Here is a 17,992-nt window from a genome sequence, read left to right as displayed (position 1 = left end):
AAACGATCATTTTCTTCTTGTATCTCTTTCCCTTTCTTTCTGTAATTTTCCCCTTTGGAAATCCTATCCACTATTAAAGCTGAGGATCTCCTACCCCTGGACGAATATGGGATATATTTCCACAGGTCTGACTTCTCCTTCCCACTGTAGTTTATATACTTATAACAGTTTGCTGGATCTAGTAACTTGGATCTCCCACGAACTTGTACGTATAAAACTGCACTGAAGGCTCCTTGATCTCCTTACTGCCTTCCCATTTTCTAATCATGGCAGAACTATGCTCCCAGCCACAGGTTTGAAACCTTCAAATCCATCTGTATTTCTTTGACGATAATTTTTTTTTTTTTTTTAGATTTTTTTTTAAATTGGGGAATTGGGGGATGGGAACAGTGCTGGGGAATTGGGGGAAGGGGAACAGACAAGTTGCTGTCCTTTTGTTCTTCAGTCTAGTTGTGGAGGACACTGCTTCACTGGCCCAAGTTGGCACCATCATTGTGCTCTTCCCGGGCGAGGCAGATCAGTCGCTGGCTTCTGGACGGTCGCTCACTGTGGCTGCTGGCCGCTCACGCTGGCTGCTGGCTACACACGATAGCCCATGGCAACCCACTGCCACAGGGGCTGCAGCCTACACCATTGCCGGCGACTCACAGCAGCCCAGCTCCAGGTTGAGCTGTTGTTCAGCATCTTAGCTGTGGAGGGCAGTGTCACTGGCCCTCATATGTGGGATCCGAACCGGGGCCCTCTGGCGTCCCAAGCCAGTTCTTAACCATCGCGCCACTCAGCCGGCCCGACGATAATTTTTAATTCCATTTCTGATTCTCTCTTACTCATTTCTCCCTCCGTCTTTTCACTACCCACCTCCCTTGAACCATGATTACTTTTGCCTGGATAATTGGGATGGGGTCCTCCTTGCTCTCCCGTCTCTAATTCTTACGCTGTCTGTTCCCCAGATCTTTTCCTGATAATGACGAATGGCTCCTCCCATTTCAGTGGCCCCTCATTTTCTACTGAATTCATCCCAACTTCTTAGCCAGATGCTAAAGGCCCTCTGTGATCTGGGCCACCTAATCTTTCTAGCCAAGAGGCTCACAGTTCTTTGCTGTGTACACCTGTGATACTGCGATTCGTAATAAAAAATATATATTTGGTCTTCATTGGCAGAGTTCCTACAACTGTTGGAATTTCTTCAGTGATGAGAGCTATAAAGGTATCTTTTGTTAATGAGGTGACTATGGGAAAACCCCTAGATCACCTTCGGATGGAGGCAGGTCGCTAGAAGAACCAACCATGTGATAAGAGGTTTGGAACTTTCAGTCCCACTCCCCAGACTCAGGGAGAGGAGGGAGGCTGGAGACTGAGTTCAAGCGTCAGTGGCCAGTGATTTAATCAATCATGCCTAGGTAATGAGGCCTCCAGAAACCCCCAAAAGGACAGGGTTCAGAGAGCTCCCAGGTTGAACATGTGGAGATATGGAAAGAGTGGCACCCTGGGGAAAGGAAACTCTGTGCCCTTTTCCATACCTTGCCCTGTGCATTTCTTCCATCTGGCCATTCTTGCGTTATAGCCTTTCATAATAAACTGGCGATCTAGTAAGCAAAATGTTTCTCTCTGTTCTGTGAGAGACTCTAGCAAATGAATCAATCCCGAGAGGAGAAAGTTGGAACCTCCAATTTATAGCTGGTCATCAAAAAACCCAGGAGAGAATCTGGACTTGCAATATATTGGCTGGGGGCTGGGAGGAGGACGGGCAGTCTTGTGGGACTGAGCCCTTAACCGGTGGGATCTGAAGTTGTCTCCACATAGATATGTCCAATTCAGCTGAATTGTGGAATACCCAGCTGGTGTCGGAGAACGGCTTGGTGATGTGGGGACATCGCTGAAACATCGAAACTGGCGTCAGAACTGGAACACATCTCGCGCAGACTGAACAGTTTGCATGTCTTGCTCGGATTAACCCCCAATGGGGCCATTCATTCCCATCAGGACCCCTTTGCTCTCTGTTCCTGCTATCTGAGAAGCCCCTCTCTGCTTATCTAACGTATATGAGCTCTTCAAAGCCCACCTCGAATGCCTCCTTCCTCAGCAATTCTCCTTGCATTAACTCTATGAGACAGGCGTGATTTTCTTTACGGGACAGGATACTGAGGGTGGGAGACGTGAAGCAATTTCAAGGTCCCATGGCCTGTCAGTATCAGTGTTGACCTACAAGTCCTGGACTGCATAGCACCAACCTCCCTGCACGGAGACCCTACCTCTCCAGAGGAGGGGCTCACTCGTCTCAGCACTGGAGTGCTCGTTTACTGAGGAAATGGAGAGACCAGGCAATAGAAGCATCACTGTTTCACAATGTCTCCACTCTGACAGGGCTGCAAGCTGACAAACATCACCAGCCCTATGGAATGATTATTGCTTTAGTCCTCTCAAATAGGCATTTCCCAGGCATGGGAGCTGGAGGGAGTCCTGTACCCATCTCAGCCCAGGGCAGTAAAACAGGTAGAGTAGGGAACTGTCACTGTGGGAAATGTCACATGTGTACCTCATAAAATACCCAGGGCATTTCCGGTTGCGGCAAATCGTAGTGCCTCCTTTTCTCTTTTATCTCATACTATGGGCAGGAAATTTCCTCCAAATGGCCGTTCAAATGTTGAGCCCCATGGTGGTTAATTTTCCTGGTTTATTACCGGTATATTCATTTTCAGAAAACGGGAGAATGAAATATTCAAGAAATGCTACATTTTTTTGGCAGAGTGAAAAGCACTTAGGGTTTTTTTTAGGTATAAAATAGCAGAAATCCATGTTCCCATGTCAATTAAACAGAGGAGGTTTAGACATCACCAGCTCTGGTTATCTCATTTGGAACAATGAAGTTAATGTGGTTTTAAGGCGCTAAAAGAGGGTGGAAATGAGGGATTTCCATTAGCTGGAGTAGGATTCAATTTTGTGATCATGAACCATCTCGGGCAGCTAGTTCCCTCTTGATGTTATTAAGAGCTCAGGATTTAGCCAAAAGCTAACACAACTGGCTCTGGGCTATTCTGCCTGTGATAAAAAAAATCCAGAGCCAAATATGATTACGTATGTCATTGCTCATTCTGAGTGGAATTTTTATCTTTGAATTCTGGGTGACACTAATCACACAGAAACCACACTTCTATGTTGGGGGCTCTGAAGGATTATCTTTTTATTGTAATATTTTATTACAATGCTTTGATGGCATGTATTGGGATTGCCAAAGCTTTTAAGCACCTGCATTTGCCAACTGATGTATTAAACTACAAGACTAGGCACATTTTTTTCATCCAACAGTCTTTTTTTTCTCTAAAGGCTAATTGTTATTGTCCAAAATTGTAGCAGTTACCTTTGGAGTCAAATATTTTCTTCTACATTACCCAGGCACATGAGCCTTGCAATTAATAGTGGAAATATTTAACTTAATTCAATGATAGTAATATTTAACCTATAGTTTAAATAATAACCAGATATTTAATTTCAAATGTTAAACACACAGCAAAAACCCCATCACCTTGCCCTTTTAAAAATGTGTTGAGGATATTTATATTAAGCATACTTAAGAGTAAAGAAAACAAACAAACAAAAATACCTCCTCACTTAGCTATCGCTGAAAATATTTAAAATATTTTAAAGAAAGAAACATCAAAAGAAACACGCAAAAGCAATTTCATCTTCAAATGACTAAAATATTTTGTTTTTGTAGAAGCAACAGACTTCCATAATTATTGACAGAAATAGCCTCATAAAAGAACTTTTAAGTGGGAAACATGAATTCTAGATAACTCATCTAATATTCTTCTTTAATTATTAATCCACTAGTCAAACTTCTTCTAAAAATTTAACTGCTACATTTTAGGTTTCAAGGAAATAAAGTTTATAAACATAAAGTCAGTTCTCTTTTACAAGCTTCAGTTGTACTTATTGGGCGACCTCTTCCATCCTATGAACAAATTTGGGGTGGGGAAGACAATTTCCTTCATCTAAAGAAGGTTTAAGCTCAGCCTTGACCTGTGTAAAACACAGCTGGTTTAGAGACGGTGTCAACCTGAGGTCCGCTTTGGTTTTTCTTTTGTATAGCATCGAAGCAGCACTGCTGTTATTATTATTTTTTTCTGTATTTTCTGATGCTTCTGGTTCCTGGTATAAAAATACATATTTCTCGGCAGCCTTTCCTCCAAGCAGAAATTTCCATTTAAACTTATCTAACAGGGGATTCTCATATGACCAACTCTTATCTTTTTTTTTTTTTAGCTGAGCCATCCTGCCACCTGTTGGCAGCTCAGTGGCAGCTCAGCTCTGGCCACGAATCGAACCGGTGACCCTGTTGCTCAGAGCTCACTTTTTTTTTTTTAAACTGGATTCAAAGCATTTTATCAAAACTAGCAGAAGTTTGCATTACATATACTTCATTGAAGAGATCTAGCCATTCATTGACCTTTAAGTGTGTAGACTTTTCTATCACCACGCTCTTGACTATCTTTCAAACATCTACTTTGTTTTTTAATAAACATCACTTTTATAGGACTTTTGCTTTTTTATGAACTTGAGACCCATGATATTTATTATTATTTTTTTAATTAATTTTTTTATTATTATTACTCTTAACCAACTGAGCCACTCGGCCGGCCCTAACTCTTATCTTTTACATAAATATTTACTTATGCATCTGAAAAGATCTAGGATTGCACCTCCATACAAAGCAACCCACCCCCCCCCAACAGCCACAGCTGCACTGAAGTAGTTATAAAAGGGATGTAATTTTTTCCCTATCAAGAAGCACTACTATAAATCTGTCATCCATTCTAGGCATTTTGCCCACATCAGGACTATGAGATCAGATTTACTTTTTCAATCCCAGCTCTGTGCATGTCTGATTCACGGTTCGGCATATAACTGCCACGCTGTTCATTATACTTAAGATCGCCATGGTCTCAGCCACTCCCTAAGCCATGTGTTCCTCATCCATAAAATTAGGGGAGGTTGGAAGATGCTCTTTGCACTTCCTTCCCTTTGAATTCTGTTTTCTATACTGTTGCTCTGGGGGTGCGTTGAAATGCAGACTCTCAGGCCCCACCCAGGGCCATGGAAACAGAACCTGCAGGTTAACGTGATCCCCAGAATTCTTAAGCACGTTATGATCTGATCACCACCACAAGCTGAGCAAAGGCGTCACTACACAATGGCTTCAGTGATCCCCTTCATAAAAGACAAACAGGCCTCCAAACAAGGTGGAAAAGATGAGTGTGGCCAAGACACACGACACTGCCAGAAGAAACCTTACTCCAAAACGCCTCCAAGTCAAACCCAACCCACTATTTTGCCTTGAAGCTGTCATTCCCGATAACAATTCTGAACCAGGAAGCCACAGGAAAGGAACGACTACTGATGGATTTCCTTTTTTGCCAGACCATTTGTCAGGCAGGAAATTACATAGAAGCCAGGGAAGTGTTCAGGAAACAGGTCAGTGTTCTTCAGACTCTGAGAAACAGAATGCACTGAAGAGTGTAGCGAGCACCAGGGGACACACCTCACTGCTGAAGACCAGCGTGGACTCACCTACAGCTCAAGGGAGCACAAGCTCTTTGAAACGCTAAATTGGGGGACTACCTCCATCATCTTCAAGTGATTACTGTACATTAAGATATATATTTTTTAAATTTTATTTTTAATTTTTCTTTTATTTCAGGTTACAAAACTATGTAATAGTGAGACATTTACACCCTCACCAAGTGATAACCACCCCCCATTGTATATAACCCATCTGACATCGTATATAGCTGTTACAATTCCATTGACTACATTCCCAATGCTGTACTTGATATCCTGTGACTAATATATATATATATATATATATATATATGTGTGTGTGTGTATATATATAAAATCAAATTATAGTTGACATTCAGCATTATTCAACTTCAGCTTCAGATATACACTGCAGAAGTCAGGCATTTACAGAGTCTATGAAGTGGTCTCCCTAATAAGTCCAGTGTCTATCTGGCACCCTACATATTTTGTTTAATGTGGGACAGCCCTACTGTGATGGAATCGTGCGATGTTATGACATCTTGGGAGCATGATATCAAGGGTACCGATGACACCCTCCACTTTTGTGGCCTTTCGACATCCACTAGCTCATTTGATCTCCCCTACAATCTTTATAGTGGGATTACTATCCCCATGGACAATTGAGCAAATTGTGACATCCACCTTGAGAAAACATTTAAAGTTATCGAGCGGCAGAACTGAGGTCTGAACCTAAAATTCCCGATTCCTTGGGCGACCTTCTCACTATTCCATGAAAAATTCCATTTTAGGGAGAACATGGCTATTTAACTCTGATCAGTAACCAGCAGTATAGAAATATATACACATCTATCATCACAAGCATCCTGTTTTACATACATTATTTTTGATAGATTTAGAAAGTGACGAATTCAATGATATCTTTATTTCATGAGGAAACCAAGTCAAGAGGCTTTAGCCACAGTCCAAAGCCAGAGCTTCCAGATGGTCGAGCGGAGCTGGAAAGCCAGCCAGCTGGTCCCCCGGCTAGACCATCATGTACTGCTCTCTTATCTAAGCGAGGCTTTACCTGTCACTTCCATTTGACAGTCCATCCTCAACAGCAGTTTCCCCTCTGAACACCTATCTCTTCCTTTAGATTTCCCTTTTTCTAGAAATGGGCATAAATGAAAACTACATCAACGGTCATTAGATTTCACCAATTCTGACTCAAATTTAAGATAATTTAGATTCCTTTGGATCTTGAGCTTTTTAGAATGGTTGAACAGTGGATTGATTCTGCATGCTCAGTCACCCCAAATATCCTTTTTCCTCAAGGGTGGCCGGACTAGAGTCCTTCTGTGGCCCAAAGTGAAACAGCCCTGTATGAGGATGCCACATTTTTTCCAACTTGGGGAAAAATATTATAGATATATTATCACAAAGGAATGCTGCTCCACAAATCTAGTTTTCATTTTGACCTCCAGAAAATTGGGTCAGTCCTCTTATTTTTAGGCATACTATTAATCGTGAAAATCTGTCATGGTCTTAAAATTCGGACTTAACGTCTGATTCTGGGTTTATTTTTCTTCAGTAGTTTCTTGGACACGGATTTTAAATGGAGCACGCTTTGTCTACTTATGGCAACAAATTGTCCCTAGAGGGGATACAAACATGGCCACACATCACTTGTGGGCATATTTCTTATTGCAAGTGACATTTTCCTTAAGTATGACTTGTCTGGCTTAAGACTGAAGGTACAGAAGAAGCCCCTTTTTATTTAAGACAAATTTCCTTTTGCCTTTTAAGCAATGATGATCAAACAACTTAGCTCTATCAATGGCATCAGTCAGAAATCCAGATAAAAGTCCGTCAGGGCCCCTGGCATCTAAAAATAGATGCGAGTTCCTTCTTGTTTACTTGTGCCAATGTGTTGATCCTATTTCTGACTACATTAGGAGTCTTGGTCCTGCTTAGAGAGTCAGGAACCTAAGCCATCCTGAGGGGAAAAACATACTAAAGTTTACATTAAAAACTAAGTTTATTTCTTACAGGAACAATCTCTGAAAGTATGCTGTGTTGAGGTTAGAATTTTCACATATAAAAAAAATCCTTGCTTTGAGGAAACACACAGTGAAGAATTTAGGTGTAAATGGGTAACATGTCTGCAAGTTACTTTCCAAAGCAGGAATTTTGTGTAATGGTTTCATAACTTTTCTTTAAGTCTGGAATTATATTGAAATACAAAGTTCAGTGCTGTGTCATTAAAACTAATAACAGCGTTAACCTGTATATATATCTGGACGTTTTCCTCTGGTCCACATATATAGTGAAAATGCATATATGACTATTAATGTAAGCAGATACAAACTAACATCCTATGCAAATGAAACTAAAAATCAATGTGATTTTTATGCTTCCTATTCCTTAAATATAAGTCAATTATTCATGTGGTCTTCCACCCAGGGAACAGTCTCTTCACATGCTTGAGGAAAAACTGGTGTCTTGGGGTAGTTGAGAGATATGTGTTCATACTTTTATGGCTAAGCTCAAGGAGTTTCAAACTCATTATGATTTTATGTGGAATTCTCTCCTCAAACCTGTCTTTAAGAGCCTAACCCTTGCAGCATAAGCGAGAACTTCACTGTTATTCCTCCTTTTGATAAAAATGTAACAGTTGGTACTAAGTGCAAGAGTAAATTCAGTGCAAAAAATATAGAGAACAAGGAAATGATAATAATTCATTTGCAATCCCACTACCAGAGAAAACTAAGAGTGATGTTTTTTAAAAAATAGTTTTATTCTTTACAGAATTGATTATTTCATCTCTTCCTTCCCATCATTGCCCGATGACCCAATTTTTACAACTATGGTCAACGAGAATAAATTTTGCCAGGCTACTTGGGATTACAAGTATCAGGTCTGAGGACAGAGATGGAATTACGAGGATAAATTTTTTTCTACTTTCATTCTATGGTATGTATTCCTCAATTTTCTGATAGGTTGTTGGTAGGTTTTGTTTTTTTGTTTGTTTGTTTTTAACTTCTGAGTAAGTTCTCAGATACAGAGTAAATTGGAAAAAGGAAATAAAATCTGAGGTTTGCTCTATCTGGGTCAAGATCACATTTCATTTGTTAAAAGCTGCTAATGCTTTTAGTGAGCACAAGAAAGTACAATGAGGCAGATTAGTTTTAAAAAAATACTCAACTAATAGTCTTACTTGTTCTTGCCTACGTTTTTATAAAGGCAAAATCATTTGGGCAACTATTCACAATCTGAGCCCATATTCCCTGGGAGCCTTCACTGCTGTGTTGGGGTGTTCTGGGCATCAATCCATAATGTCCCCCTTTCTTCACCTGAGCTCGGCAACAATAAATAGAGAACAGGTAGAGGTGAAAACATCACCTTTACATCTGACAAAGGTGAGGCCCTGATGAGCCCACATGCTGTTTTCTTTGAGGAGTGAGTCACATACAGGGCACATGGCTTGTCAAACTGTGTGTAGACTGGATTTCAACCCCAACTTGTACCCTCAACTGCACATGACAAGGAAGGGAACCTGAGGGATGCCCCCAAAACTTGGTCCTGTCCAACCTGCACACCCTCCCAAACTTGTGCGAGAAGTCTTTCTTACCTGGTTAAGAAAGGTCCTGGAAACCAAAGCAATGGGAAACTGCCCCTCTCAACAGCTAGCAATCATTCTCTGCTATGCTAGGAAGAAAGTGCTTTCTAATTGATTCCTATCTGTTAAGTGTGTGTTTGATGCAATTCTATATTTAGAAGGATGGAAAGTATTGGTTAGCAGGGCTGGCTAGCTCTTGATAGAAAGTAAAAATTTCAGCATCCAAACATAATTGCACTCAAAGAGCCTAAATATTTATGCTGAGAATTATAAGGGGACAGGCCAAGGTGGATAAGATCAGCACACATATAAATCTATATAAAGATGACAATATGTCATCACGAGGGGGTGCACTCCTGATGCTGTAGCCATCACATTCTGTTTGTGTACAGGACTGCTCATTTGAAATGCTTATTTATGCAGATTAAAAACACCTACACCGACCCTCTATGCTCTTCTGCACACTGGCCTGTTTGTATTTTCACATAAAACTTGCTCTGCTGTGCACATTTCTAGAAGAGCAATGGTCCTTTCTCTTTTTGCATTAGCCGATTCAAGCGGTCCCTTAACAATACATGGGGAGGCTGAGGCTGGTGATGGAAAGCGCTTGGGAGATGGATGGAAAGTGTCTTCAGGGAAGCAGACACTGTTAATCAGTGCAGAGGACTGGGACTGGGGACAAGTTGAAAGGACTCTCATGTTAAGGAAAATAACCTGGAGCCAAGCAAACCAGTTTTTTCATTAATGAGCTCATTCATTCATTCAACTGTTCAGCAATGCAACCATCTAGCATCTTCCAGGCCAGTGCAGGAAATAACTAAGGCAATTTCTTTTTACTCAAGAGTTCATGGTCTAGAGCAGCAGTTCTCAGACTGTGGGTTGTGACCCCTTTGGGGGTCGAACGACCCTTTCACAGGGGTCGCCTAAGACCATCAGAAAACAAAGATATTTACATTACGATTCATAACAGTAGCAAAATTACAGTTATAGAGTAGCAACGAAAATAATTTTATGGTTGGGGGTCACCACAACACGAGGAACTGTATTAAGGGGTAGCGGCATTAGGAAGGTTGAGAACCGCTGGTTGAGAGGAAAGATGTGCATAAAAATAATTCCCATACAAGTGCTGTAGTAAACAGGACAGAGAAAATGAGAGAAAAACAAGCTGGGAGTTTTGGGCTGGGGACAGTGACACTGCAGATTTGCTAAGGAGGAGAGACGGCTGTCCTGGTAGATGTAAGTGCATGTACCAAGGCACAAAGGATGAGCTTGCCAAGAGCTGGGACTCCTGTGGCTGTTGCGACACAAGGGAAGTGTGGAAGGGAGCAGCTTAAACAGAAGCGAGGTCTTTAAATATGTGCGATCCCAGCGTCAGGGCAATACGCTGCCCTGCACCAGGAGTATGCAATTAGCAAAATCCAGACCATGGGGATTCTATGGGTTAAGGGGCCAGCTGTTCGTTAATAGGTAAACTGTAAGAAAAAGAAAAGGGTATGGGGTGGGGGTGGTGGTGGTGGAAATCTGGGGATTATAAGTTACTTAAGAGACATGTCAACATTAAAAAATGGGGAAGGGGCTAGTGGGTAAGGATGTACACTAGAGTGATAGAGCCAGAAAGACATTTAAGGAAGGGATACAAGGAAGGACAGTGACTTTGATGGCAGTGGTGGGGGTGCAAGGGGAGGTTGTGACTGGGACAGGGTAGAGGTGTTATGGGGTGGCTGGTAACATTTTTATTCTTGATCTGAGTTTTGTCTATCAGAAGAGCAAATATGGGGCAGAGGTATAGGTTTTACACACACACACACACACACACACACACACACACACACACACACACACACATATATATATATATATATATATATATATATATATATTGAGTTTGGAATATTCCAACACATCACGGTGGAGATATAATGGAGCCACTGGAAATTTGAGCCTGGAGAGCTCATGTCCATGCTGAAACAGCCCACAGGGAAGCACTGGGATAAAAATGGGAGTCTTCCAGTTTCTAGCAGAATTTTGATGGTGTTTTCGGAAAAAAAGCCCTATTAGGTTCCCCAAAAGGGATTTATTATATATTGAATTCTGCTAGATAATGAATAGTTCCACCCACAAAGAAGTGCCACGTCCTTGTTGAAAATTCTGTACAGTGTCTAACTGTAGAGCTGATTAACAATAACATTAGTTATTGGTAGCTATTGTTAAGAATACAAGGAGCACACTATTTCTTATCCGAATAAAGAGTTATGGGTCTTTTTTTTTTTCTTAAGTCATTTCAACATTCACATCCAAGAGGTGATAAAAAAAAAAAAGCAACCTTATTTTTTATTCTTCAAGAACAAAGGAGAAAATCATGCAGGAGATGAAAAATAAAGCAGACCCAAACTTTTTGCTAATTTACCTCTGGGTATGTTCTCCTGTCAGACAATGATGAAATGAAATGGGGCGGTATCACTGAGGCCAGCTCTGCTTTAAGTTACCTCGTGAACCACGAAGCCTGGTGCCAGGTGTGCTCCACTGAACATGCTGGAAACTTACCGCGATGGCCACTTCCTCACCACTAAGGGGTAACCCATTTCGCTGCCGAAGATCCTGTCCCAGGCTTTCATACAAACTGTCTCCAAGATTCCCACACTTTCCAGTCTCAGCACTTGATCTCTCCCAAGCCCCGGATGCTTTTTTGAAAATTTACATGGATTTCCAGTCATTCCTTCCTTTAAAATGTTAGTTTCATCTCAGGAGTTAACCTTTTCCCACCTCTACTATGCGCTGAAAGGTCTTAACTTAGAACTAAAAAACAAACAAAACAAACCGACCCAGACTTCATCTCAAATTATGATACACTATATAAAGTTATCAATTTTAATCTCTGAGATTTCGACTGTCCTTTTTACATAATCAGATTAAAAATATAACTGCCTTTCTCTGAATATAAAGTATTAAAACATGATCATCTTCAATGATATGTATCTAATTAATTCACCTCAAAATTCAGAGCCCTTTCCACTAATTACCATAATGCTCCAACAGCCTTTTTTTTAGTGTGATGTAAGCAATCTTTATTCAAATATATTTTAAGCTTCAACATCAAATTAAAAAATGATTCACATTATGGTGCATTTATACATGTCTTTTCATCTTCCAAGTGCAGTAAACATTAATTAACCCTGGCTAATTAAAACAGCCACGGTTTACAAATCTACTCATTAATCAGCCTCAAGCAAATTCAATGCCTTTAAAGCCTTTCACTATTTGTACCAATTAACTATGGAAATTATTATTATTTTTTAAATGAAGAGGTCATCAATTCAAGACAAGCAGTCCTTTGACTTAAATTTGATGTTTCAGAAAAAAGCTTGGACAATATTTCAAATTTGTAGAAGTCAAGGGAAAGGAAAAAATAAACCTGCTTGTTATGGTTTGAATTGTGTTCCCCCAAAAAGATACGTTGAAGTCCTAACCCCCAGTACCTGTGACTGTGACCTTATTTGGAAATAGGAACTTTAACTTTGCAGGTGTAATCAAGTAAAGATGAGATCATACTAGAATTAGGTAGGACCTCAATCCAATCGTGGAGTAGGGTGGACACTGCTGGGTGGAGTAAGGTGTGCTCTAGATCATACTGGAGAAGACACACACAGACAGAGACAAAGGGAAGAATACTATATGAAGATGGAGACAGAGATGGGAGTGACACATCTACAAGCCAAAGGAACACCAAGGATTGTAGGCGGCACCAGAGAAAAGAGAAAGGAATAGAATAGAATCACCCTTAGAGCCTTTAGGGGGAGCATGAGCCTGTGGACCCCTTAATTTTGGACTTACAGCCTCCTGAATGATGAAGGAATAAACTGTTGTTTTAGGCCACCCAGTATATAGTAATTTGTTATGGCAGCCCTAGGAGGCGGACACACTGCCCACAAGTGAATATTGACCATTTGCTGACAACCATTTCTGGCTATAATAAACACACTGGAATAAAATTTAGTGTTTCAGTGAGCTCTTGACTCAAGGCTGGGATAGGTAGAGAGGGGAGAAGGATAAAGAGCTCTAATCGAATAGTTTAATTTAGCCTCATTCATGCAGAGATGTTTTCCCTCCAAACACTAGAAAGTGTTTTAGTGGAGAATAAATAGTTTCATTTCAACTCTCAGCTTCTCTCTTCCAACACCCTTTTATGGGGAACACTATCAATCCCCTTTCTTGAACATCAATGGCTGCATGTCTTATCCTGATAGGACCATGGGGATCTTGGATACCTTAAGCTCAGCAAGGAAGTGGAAGGACCCTCAGTTTCAAACGCCTTGGAAACACAGAGGTTATGTCACATCCTCTTTAAGGAGCCAGAAGCTGAGGTGTCCCTGGAAGCAAAATGCATGACCAATGCCTGGCCGGTTTAAGGTTTTACTAACTCCAGGGTGATGACAACAACTACCATCTCTAATGCCAGAACTGAGTCTGCTGTTATACCCTCATCCAGCGACTCAAGTGAGTTAAGTTGTGACAGTGGAATCATCTATAAAATTCGGCATACCCGTTTCCCTTTAGGGCTCAGATTTGAGACGTTGGTCTTAGTAAAATAATTCTCCAGTAGCCTAAGAGTATAGATAAATGAGTACCAAGGCAAATTCTGAAAATCCACCAAATCCCTCCATGTCAAGTACATGCTTTATATACCAAACAGGTCTTTTGATTGAAGTTCATAAGAGCAGAGTGTACGCTGCTGAAGCGATACCTGGTTTTAATGACGTACAGTGGAGAAGCAGGAAAAATATCTTTCATGACCTCCCCTGACATTTTTATGATAAAGAACCCATGTAAACTACATAGATGCTGGTTGATGAATACTGAAGAAGGGGTACATTGGATCTATCCAAAAGCACGATGAAGCCAATTGATATGGATTGAATTATGTCACCCCACCCCCAGCAATCCATATGTTGAAGCCCTAACCCCCTGTGTGACTGTATTTGGAGACATGACCTTTAGGAGAGTCATTAAAGTTAAATGACGTAATAAGGATGAGGCCCTAATCCAGCAGGACGGAAGAGAAAGACACAGCAGAAATCCCTCTAACTCATGCACAGAGAAAAGGCCACGTGAGGACAAAGCAAGACGGCCATCTGCAAGCCAAGGAGAGAGGCCTCAGGAGAAACCAAACCTGCGAACACCTTGATCTTGGAATTCCAACCTCCAGAACTGTGAGAAAGAAAAATATTTCTGTTGCTTAAGCCCCCCAATCTGTGGTATTTTGGTATGGCAGCCCAAGCGACTAAGACACCCACCTACCTAGTCATACCCAGATAAAAGGAAGACCAAAGGTCAGAACAGCTTTTTCTGGGGGATTCTAGTTTAATTTTTTTGAAAAGGTGGTAGGTGAAGATGAGAAAAGGAGTGAAAATTACCAACGGGTTGGCAGGAATATGCAGGGAATGTCATGTACTGCCCCTTTCATAGAAATTACAAAGAAGTGATCTATTTCAGATGTGAAGTGAGCCTAAATGGATAATGTCTTTAAGTAAAATTCCAGTATTAACAATACAAAGTGAAGAAACTAAAGAGGGAGGAAAAGATTTGGGTTAACAAGAGCAGTAGATTTACAACTTCTGAAAGAGCCAATAAAATAGCGAATGGGGAAAATGTTAGGAAGGATGGTATTTTCTGACTGAAGCCTGCCCTATGCTTGAATTGTTTATTCCTTTAGACACAGTTAATCAGAGGTAATAAGCAGTTTATGCCAGTCCCTTTTCATAGCTAGTAAGTCTTAACTTGGATAAACAAAATGTAGCCATCAACTGTCACACCTAAATAAATTCTCAATGTAGTTGAACTTCAAGGTTAATAATGCTTCACTGTAATATTTTCTATAATCACAGCTTTGGAAATAAGCACCACTAAAAATCCGCATGGCTAATTTACCAGGATATATTAATTTTCAATGACAATGACTGACATTCTTCTTTGTTCAAGGTCAACACAACATAATCTAAGACTGTAAGAATCCTTGTATTTTTGCCATTTCGTACAATCGTGAGTTTTAAAACTTGTGAATATTTAAGAATCACCTGAAGGGATAAGGAAAATGCAGATTTCCCCATGTCTGAGGCGGGGCCCAGGAATCTGTATTTTTAATAAGAATTTCTCCTAATTTTTGTGCTTCACCAGGCCCCAAGAACACCCCGAGAAACAAAGAATGGCAACTAGAACAACAACGTCCATGGGAGTGCCTTTTTCTAGGAGAATTTCAGAGGAGCTCTCAGGGGCCTTTCGCATCCAAGGACTTAATGCAACCAAGCGGATCATGTAAACAAATGCCAGGTCCTCTTCTCGGTCTATTGCCTGATCGCACAACAGTGAAGAGAGCACACAGGGCAGCAAAGAAGGCTCAGGTATGACTGGAGTCAATGAAGTTTATCCCACCAGCCTCCAGTTAGTGGGTTCCAAGGACCTAAAGCCCATTTTAACATGGCCTTATATAAAACCAAAATACATTCAGTCCCACCCCCCCAATTCTGCTCTAAGAACTTTTTTTTTTTTAAAGAAAAAAGCATTATATTTCTTCACACTCAAGTATTTGAAGACCTGCTTCAATTTCTGAAGGGGTTTGGCAAGACATGTTGACCATTTTGAGAGCACATTCCCAGTCCCTGATTTTTTTTTTTTTTAAGATTTTTATTGGGGAATTGGGGGGATGGGAACAGTGCTGGGGAATTGGGGGAAGGGGAACAGACGAGTTGCTGTCCTTNAGGAACAAATGAGTGCTTTATACATATGGACTGGAATTGGAGAAACGTGTGAAGAACAGTGGGCCATGTCACTAAGACTCAGTAGACAGGCTGTCGTTAGACCTATGGGTTTGGCAGTCACTGGAGTTAACAGTAAAGTAGCACGAACAGGATTCCACAAGAAAGCACAACGGGTGACAGGCCAGAGCCAGACTTCACGAGCACGATGACTTCTGGGCTCTCGTCAGTTACGCTTCACCGTTCTCACAAATTTGATACCAATTCCCACTCTTGCTCTTCCTTTTTGCTAGTGTGACTAGCTAGCTGCTTCTTCATTTTCATCCATAATGGAGGATTCTACCCTAAGAGGAGCATCAATTAACTGAAGCAGCTATACCTGCGTCACTGAAGACACTGGCAGTTCCTCAGCTTGGTGAAAGCCTTTCATCGCAAGAGCACCTGTAACCCTCATTTAATTAAACCGTTGTATTTCTCTCCTGATGTTTTACTGCATTAAACACACCCTAATTGCCCACACTTACAGGCACAAATGTTTATATAAAAGGCCTGCATTTGGAGGTAGTTTCGGATCTTGTCCCTTGGCCAGCGGCTCTGAATTTTAGTATGTTTCTTATTTGCACTGAACTGACTCCAAATTTAAAGATTGATTATACACAAAAAGAGAGATAAATGCACATCAGACTAACAACAAAGCATTCAAACAGAAGCTATTAAATGTACGAAATACAAGCTGGAAGAAATCTGTGAATATCCTATTTAGAAAGTAAGTTAAAAACCAAAAACATCTATATGGAAGATTTCAAGCATATACAACAGTGAAAAGAAGACTACAAAGAACTTCNCTCTCTCAACCTCTCCACTCTCTCCGCCCCAAACCCAGAATATGAAATTTGGTTTTCTTCTAGAGTTTCCTAAATAAAAACGGTATGAAATGCTAATAAATATAACCGTATTAATACGCTATGCTCCTTTTACACTCCCAGCTCTCTACTGCTCATGCCCCAAAAAGTTCCTTCATAACTTGGAGAAGCTTCAGAAGCTACAGCCTCAGAGCTTTGCGTCACTATTATAGCCTCTGAAAGAGAAGGAATGAACAGTTTGCCAAGACCAGACGGGCTTAGGCCGTTGCTTCTGAGCGGTATAAAACTTGCAGCTTCCCCTCTACCTTCTTTAAGATGACAATGTCTCTGGTCTCTACTGGCCTTAGAAGCAGCTTTATCAAGCTCATTGTCAACGAGGAACATGAACACACAGTCTCTCTATTGGATCTCAAGGGTTACGCAGACTCGTCCAAATGCCACCCAAACCAAAAGCAAAGCTAGAGACATGCACAAGGCAATACAAATAGTCATCATTTGCTGCTTCAAAGGTGTAAGATTGAACTCATGCTTCCATGAGCACATGTAAATGAATGTTTATATAAAAAAAAAATCAAACACAGTAAATAGGCTATTTTAAATCCACTGTCTTAGGTCAATGGATCTGTCAACATTGGTTGATATTTAGTATTACCCTCGTCTTAGCCCTTTTACCATCTATTTCTTGCTCCAAGTCCAAAAGACTCTTTTCTGAGTAGTGTTTTGATTTATATTGAGTCAACATTCCTTTGGACATACGCCTCACCATTTGGAATAGGTTAATAGACTGATCACCTACTTTTAATGAGGTATTATACGAACCTGTCTATGACTTCCTTCCTTCCATAGCCCACAGTACCTATGATAGGACAGCAGTTACCAAAGAGTAACAGGGGTTACTTGGGGAAATTACAAAATTTGTTTCTGAGTTGAACAGCAAGATGCAAATTAACATTCCTTCCAAACTGTCTCACATGCAAACACATTCATCTCATTCCCAGTTAGTCCTTGTGGAAATACATTTCACAATTAATTTCAATCTGAATGCACCTCTATATTAAGGGTGGCAAATACTGTTACAATTTTTAGTCTCCTCTTTTAAAAATATTAACCTTGAAAGCAGCTGCTGGGGAAAAAAATAACCAGCCCTTATTCCAGTCTAAAATCATTGGTTGTTCCCAAGACTCTACAAAAATAAAATCAGGACACATCTGCTGTAGGGTTCCATGCCAGGAAGCAGTCTA

The 17,992-nt window shown here is 40.7% G+C and overlaps 1 protein-coding gene across 2 annotated transcripts in view; it reads right to left on the bottom strand.

Moving 5' to 3' along the window:
* Positions 1 to 17,992, bottom strand: part of APP (amyloid beta precursor protein) — a 198,856-nt gene that overhangs the window by 29,580 nt on the left and 151,284 nt on the right. The window lies entirely within an intron of this gene.

The sequence above is a fragment of the Hipposideros armiger genome, unplaced genomic scaffold (genome assembly GCF_001890085.2).
Source record: "Hipposideros armiger isolate ML-2016 unplaced genomic scaffold, ASM189008v1 scaffold_363, whole genome shotgun sequence".
Taxonomy (NCBI): domain Eukaryota; kingdom Metazoa; phylum Chordata; class Mammalia; order Chiroptera; family Hipposideridae; genus Hipposideros; species Hipposideros armiger.
Note: the sequence above shows the minus strand (reverse complement) of the source record. Positions and strands in the feature narration are given on the sequence as shown.